Genomic DNA, 6,631 nt, shown 5'->3' on the forward strand with positions numbered 1-6,631 from the left:
ACCCAAGAGGAAAATGCCTGACATATATCTGGCCTTTAGATAGAACCTCTGAAGAGTGTATCTGTCTGCCGGTCAAAAACTACTACCCCTTTCAGCCTGAAGAAGTCAGAGCGGTCATCGTCTATGCTTCCCTCATGGCAGTTTGGGTTACTTCTTGAGAGGGAGGAATGTTGCAAACAGCCAAGTTAGATAGAAATATTATAGGAAGTCAGACAGTGCCAGGCCCTCAAAGGAGACAGCACAAAAGACAAGATACCTTACAACTGTGGGAGGGATGGATGCTCCTGCTGTGAGCCAGACCTAAAGCAAACAAATGCTAACCACCCTAAAGAATAGCATCTGGGATTGATCATTACCCTGAGAAAACCAAAAAGAATCCTTATCAGATGGCTACCAGATAAGGTCCTGTTTTACATTCATGCCCCCTTGCTAGGTGACTCCCTTCTCCATTTAGTCTGGACTTAATCAATTTTACCTGAGCAATGGTGCTTGTAATTTCATTGGTTAACCATAGATTTGTCCTACTCTAAATCCACCTAAGTGAGTTCCCCCTTTCTCCACCTTAGCCCCACATGGTTTTATACTATAAAAGTCCCTGGAAAAGACATCTTCTGGGGGAATTACCTGCTTGAGCCCCCACCCCCGTCCCTTTCTCAGACTATAAAAATGTGCCTGATAAACACGGTGTCCCTATTTTGATTCATGCTATATTAAAGAAAAAGACCAAAAAAAAAAAAAAAAGGAAAAACAAAATCAAAAAATAAAAGAAAGACAAATCTAATTGTAAAAAAAATAATAAAATGTCAAATACTTCTTGTTTATATACTTCAGGATCTTGGAATAAACTTAGGAAGCATAAAGTTAAATAAAACCTCCAGTGACATTTATACTATTGAATGATAATACACTTTTAATTGTAGAGTATATTAACTATAGAACCTTAAAGAAAAAGTGTGCTGATTCTTTGTAGGCCTCTCAATATTATTCATAAGAAGGAAAATTTAAAAATCCGGACTGACTGGTTTCATATACAACTAAAATAGATGCTATAAGTTAGCAATATATGTATAACTTCATTAAAGAATGAAACCTTACAGAAAAATAGTGTTAGGTAATAAAACCAACCCACTAAGGCCTGCATTTTACTTGACCCATCTGTAGCAAATGATCACTTCTTTTTATGCTAATGGAAGACAAAACACACATAAAAACGCATACACACAATAGGACAGAACCATAGGAGAATTTCACTTGCTCAGTACTGTGCTGGTAGGTTTGGCCTACATATTTTACAAGACTGAAACAACTCCAGGAAATACCCCCTCAATATTTTAGACTATTAGTCCAAAATTAAAAACTGTGTATTTATGATATGCAAATGATGGTTGAAGAAGTGTTTGTTGTGTGCTGATTGTTGCACCACTGCTAAAGAATGCAACCATCAGGTGGTTCCCACTGAGCGAATGAGGACAGAGAAGCTGGATATTCAACCAAAGTTTGTCCTCTTGGTGTATCTCATACAGGATCCTAGGTTAAATTCAGATTGTGTGAGTTTATTATGACACTAAATGATCATCACTCTCATAACTGTTTCTCTCTTCCCCATGAGAGGAAGACCGTTGTTCTCTGGGGCCTGGAATTTTAGGAAAACTGGTTGTCTGTATGTTTTTTTTTTTTTTTTTTTTTTTTAAATCCTGTAAGTCTCTATTGGAAGAACAAGAAATCATCTTTATTTTCATCTTTTATCATGGCAGCACCACACTGTGTCTGTTCTCTTCTTTAGCTCTTTGGTATTAGCTTAATATATTTAATACTATGTTGCCTATCTTGTCAAACAAATCATTTCCCTTAAAGCGAGAGACCTTTGACATTGTTATCTCATTTACTAGTTTACTTGTTGGACCAGTTTGTTTCCATGTCAAGGGAGGTTTATGAGTTTCTGGCTTACAGGGAACATTTTCTAATCTTTGTCTTCTTTCACCTGGGTGATTTCCTTGTACCTGGTTCAATTTACTTATTGGGTAGAAAAAAAGCCTTCCTAAAAATAAGAACTTTGGAGGCTCTGTTCAAGAAGTAACTATTAAGAGTTCAAAAGGAAGTTGTGAGATTGTGAGATATTCATGATCCTATCTAAATGCTAACTGGGTACAGTCCTGAGACATCAGCAAAGAGTAGTTGACTAAGGAGTCAGACCATCTGTCATCAGACATGATGTTGGCCAAACACTATGGACTTTGTGGGCATATTATGATCCTCTTGAGTCCATAGGACTGATCTGATCTATAATTTGCCAAAGGCCTCAGGTGAGTCTTGGATGGGCCTCCAAGAGGAGATCATTTCTCAAGAAGACAGACTTAATACATTCATTCTTACCCTACTTTGTTTCCGATTGCGTGGTAAAATTCTGAAGGAACATTCAGGTCTCAACTTTTGTTACAGTCTCCATGCTTAATGCAAAGAGTAAGAGCTGGTATGTTTTCAAGTGAAAGGGAGTTAGAGGAGGTGTAGAAATGGGAATGGGGGAAGACAATATGCAAAGAGTTGGGTGTGCTTCCGTTTCAATATTAAGGAGAAATCAATTTAAGGCACTAGTTCTCAGTGGTAAAAGACACCAAATTACTCTGGAGTGTTTTTTAAAACATGTCTCATAGGTGCTTACTCCAGAACTCTTCAAGAGAAACACAAAGCACTCACAGAATCATTCATACCCAACGGTTTCTTAATCCTGTTCTTGCTGCTTGTATACAAATCATTCATTTTTTTTTACCGTACAAGTTCTACTAAATTTATTAGCAGTATGGAACATATAAACCAAACACTTGTTTCATAATTCTTTCTACTGGGACTGACAGATGATCCAGGGCTGCAGCCCATCAGCTTCAGCCTGTTCCTATGCCTGTACCTGGTTACCATCATGGGAAACCTACTCCTCATCCTTGCCGTCATCTCTGACTCCCACCTCCATATACCCATGTACTTTTTCCTTTCCAACCTATCTCTCACTGACATCTGTACCAGCACAACCATGATCCCAAAGATGCTGGTGAACATGCAAACGCAGGACCATACCATCACTTACATAGGCTGCCTCTCTCAGATCTGCTTTGTCTTGATCTTTTGTTCATTAGAAAGTTGTCTCCTTGCGGTGATGTCCTATGACCACTATGTAGCCATTTGCCACCCACTAAGGTACACAGTCATCATGAAGCCTCAGCTCTGTGTTCTGCTGGTTCTAGTCCCACTGCTCATTATGACTGTGAATGCCCTTCTCCAGTCTGATGCTGCTGCGGCTGTCCCTCTGCACACACCTGGAAATCCCCCACTTCTGTGAATTTGTTCAGGTCATCAAACTCTCTTGTTCTGATATCTTCATCAATAACCTTCTGATGTTTTCAGGGACTACCCTGTTTGGTGGTATTCCTGTCTCTGGGATTATTTTTTCTTATACTCATATTGTGTCCTCTGTTAGGAGGGTTCCATCAGCAGATGGAAGGTATAAAGCCTTTTCCACCTGTGGGTCACATCTATCAGTGATGTCCTTGTTCTATGTGACGGGTGTTGGTGTCTACATGAGTTCTGCAGTCAGTGGTTCTTCCTTTAAGAATGTAGTGGCTTCAATGATGTATGTTGTTATCCCTCAAATGCTGAACCCTTTTATCTATAGTTTGAGAAACAGGGAAATACAGGGAGCCTTGAGACATTTGTTTAATAGGAAATGTTTTCTTGGTTTGTATTCCTGACTTTGGGATAGATTTTGTAAAACAAATTAAAATTTTATAAATCCTAATGAACCAGAATGCCTGACATGTCCATCACTGAATCATCCTAAAGCAACTACATTATATGTTGACTAAGGTTTTCTCATATTGGATTGAAGATATGACTTTTATTTCTGTGCAATTCTGTAATTAAAACTAAGTTTTAAAACTTAATTTGTTTCTCTGTGCTCCCTTTCATTGTTGCAGTTCCATGGAAGCAGCACCTCAGTGGTGGTTTTGTATTAGTGAATTTTTATCCCTGTAAATCAGGAGGATATTTTTATTTTTTATTTTTTTTCTTTTCAAAGTTTTATTGATAAACATATAGCAATGAGACAGTTTCAAATCAAATCGAAAGTATAGTTTCAACAAATAATACACTGCATATATTCTTCTTAGTGGTTAATTGCTATACAAGATGCAGACTTGTGATCCTACTTACAAACACCATTAGAAAAAATCATTCTATTCATTAAGAGAATGCAACTATATATCTATCCCAACCACTTTGAATACACAGATACAAAATGGACATTCATAGTTATACCCCAATTTTTTTTAAGTTCCGTTGTTGAATATTAAGGAGGATATTTTTAGTAGATTAATAAAACAGATTAGGTTATAAACAAAATCAAGATAATATTGGGTGGCTATGTTCCATGTATTCCTTTGATTAGGACCATAAAGCTTACATTCTGCAAGTGACCCATTGCCAAGTAATGGCAATACCTGTTATTTTTTCATTAAATAATTATAAAAATGTTCCTCAAAACTTCATCCTGTGCAATTATGTTAGCATCCTCCATGTTTTGTTAGTTTCCCCATTTATATCTTGGTTGACTGAGATCGTTTTTGTAAAATATGACTTTACAATAAAAATGATATGATTTCTCAAGGAAAAGATACTACCTGATAATATGCTGAGAAAATAAAGTAAATAATTGTTGATTGCAAGTAAACCAGTAGTAGTAAATGTATACTTTTGAGAAGCAGTGCTTTACCGTGCTTGATGCTGCATGCTTATAATCCCAGCCATCTGGATGCTAAGGCAGTGGGATCGTTGAGCATTCATGACCAAGACCAGCCTGGACAACAAAGTAATTTCAAGGCCAGCATGAACTGCACAGCAATACCCTGTCTCAAAAAGATTAAAAAAAGGGACAACCTGCTCGGACCTCCTTTCTGTCCTTCTCTCTCAGACAGGAGCTTTCTTTCCCCCAATAAATATATTCTGCTCATAAAAAAAGATTTAAAAAGGAGAGCAAAAGACTCAGTGCTTTATTTAGCCCTGTGTGAGGAGCTTTTCATAAGATAAGTTTTTCTCAGATTTACCCATTGATTGCAACAGGTGCAGGGGTCATACCTGGATAAGGTTCCAGGTATAGCAAGCTGCCAGTGCCTTATGGCAGACATTTCTTGCAATCATGTGGCAGATATCTCTGTCATGTGTTTCCTGGTTGCCATTATTGATATTTTTGTATTGTAATTTCCATCACTTTGACTATGAATTTTCATGATAAATGGTTTAATGGTTCTCATGTATGGCAAGGATTCTTTTTAGGGAAGCAGTTCATCCTAAGGTTGTCTGACTGAGCCTAAAATTATAATTTCATATGTTCATATGAATTATAAAGAGACTTTGGATAAAGTCAACCAATGCTTGAGTGTCAGTATTATGCTTATTTTAAAGTATTAATTTTCATCAAAATCTAGCTTATTGACTGGGTGCAGTTGTACATACAGGCCTTGAATCCCAACCACTCTGGGTGCTGGTTAAAGGATGATGAGTTTGAGACTTCCCAAGAAATTTAGCAAGGCTGTCTCAAAAATAAAATGAATCTAATTATGTGTTATCATCTCTCTGTGTGTTCCTTTACAATTTTTGGTGTCAATTTTTTTCTTTTTGTTGAAGTATAACTGGAATGAATGAATTCTATATCTCAGCCATTATTATTGTAGTTTATTATTTCAGGTTACTGAAGATTGAGTCTATGTCCCTGTTTTCTCCAGGCAGCTGCTCTATGGCTGAGCTACAACCACACTGTTGGATTTTCTTTTTCTTCATTGTATATTTAAAATTGCATCTCATGCTTTATCTATCATTTATGCATTTATGATCAATGCTCTCTTATTTTCCATAATGCACAGTTTGCATTTTCACTGGGAAGCAAATGCTTGCAAACTTTTGCCCAAAAGCAAGATTAGCCTTAAAGTCTTGGTGAGATACCTCAGGAGTTTAAGAGTCTGTCTCAGACTCATGTCTCAGATATCACAGGCCATTCTGGTTTCATGCATGTCCTTCAATTAAAATTGGATGTGGTGGTGCACTCATGTAATCCCTGCACTGCGGAGGCTGAGACAGGAGGATCACTAGGAGCTGAAGCTGTGTAGCCAGACCCTGTATGCTATATATAAAAATAAATAAGTCTAAACCCCTGGGAACATTGAAGCATGCAGAAGGTTAAGACAGCAAGATCAAGAGTTCAAGACCAGCCTGAAGACTGTAGTGAAACCCAGTCCCTAAGAAAAATTACATTCACAAGACGCACTATTTTCCCCTATTAAGGTATTTCCTGAGTCTGTGGATGCATCTGCACTGTGAGGTTTTGGTGAATTTGTAAATAAATTAACGTAACAGAAAATGATCAACCATGATTTGAAGTCACAGTTCTTCAAAGTGAGGAATATTGTATATTGAAATCAGTATATTGGAATTGGAGTACAGTGTTATATATAATATTTGTGTCGACTGTCATCAAAGAAAAAAAGAATAATTTCATGTGCAAAATTCAGAGAAATAAAATTATAGTTCAGCAAGTATTCTATGACTCTTAGGAAGAAAAAGTATGTCTTCATTTTTACAGTCTGTTTGA

At 37.1% G+C, this 6,631-nt stretch overlaps 1 pseudogene; it reads left to right on the plus strand.

The window, feature by feature from the left end:
* The first annotated feature begins 2,797 nt into the window (after window positions 1-2,797).
* LOC101578373 lies at window positions 2,798-3,740 on the plus strand (annotated as a pseudogene).
* The last annotated feature ends 2,891 nt before the right edge of the window (window positions 3,741-6,631 follow it).

This window comes from Octodon degus, unplaced genomic scaffold, assembly GCF_000260255.1.
Source record: "Octodon degus isolate 3935 unplaced genomic scaffold, OctDeg1.0 scaffold00050, whole genome shotgun sequence".
Lineage (NCBI taxonomy): Eukaryota > Metazoa > Chordata > Mammalia > Rodentia > Octodontidae > Octodon > Octodon degus.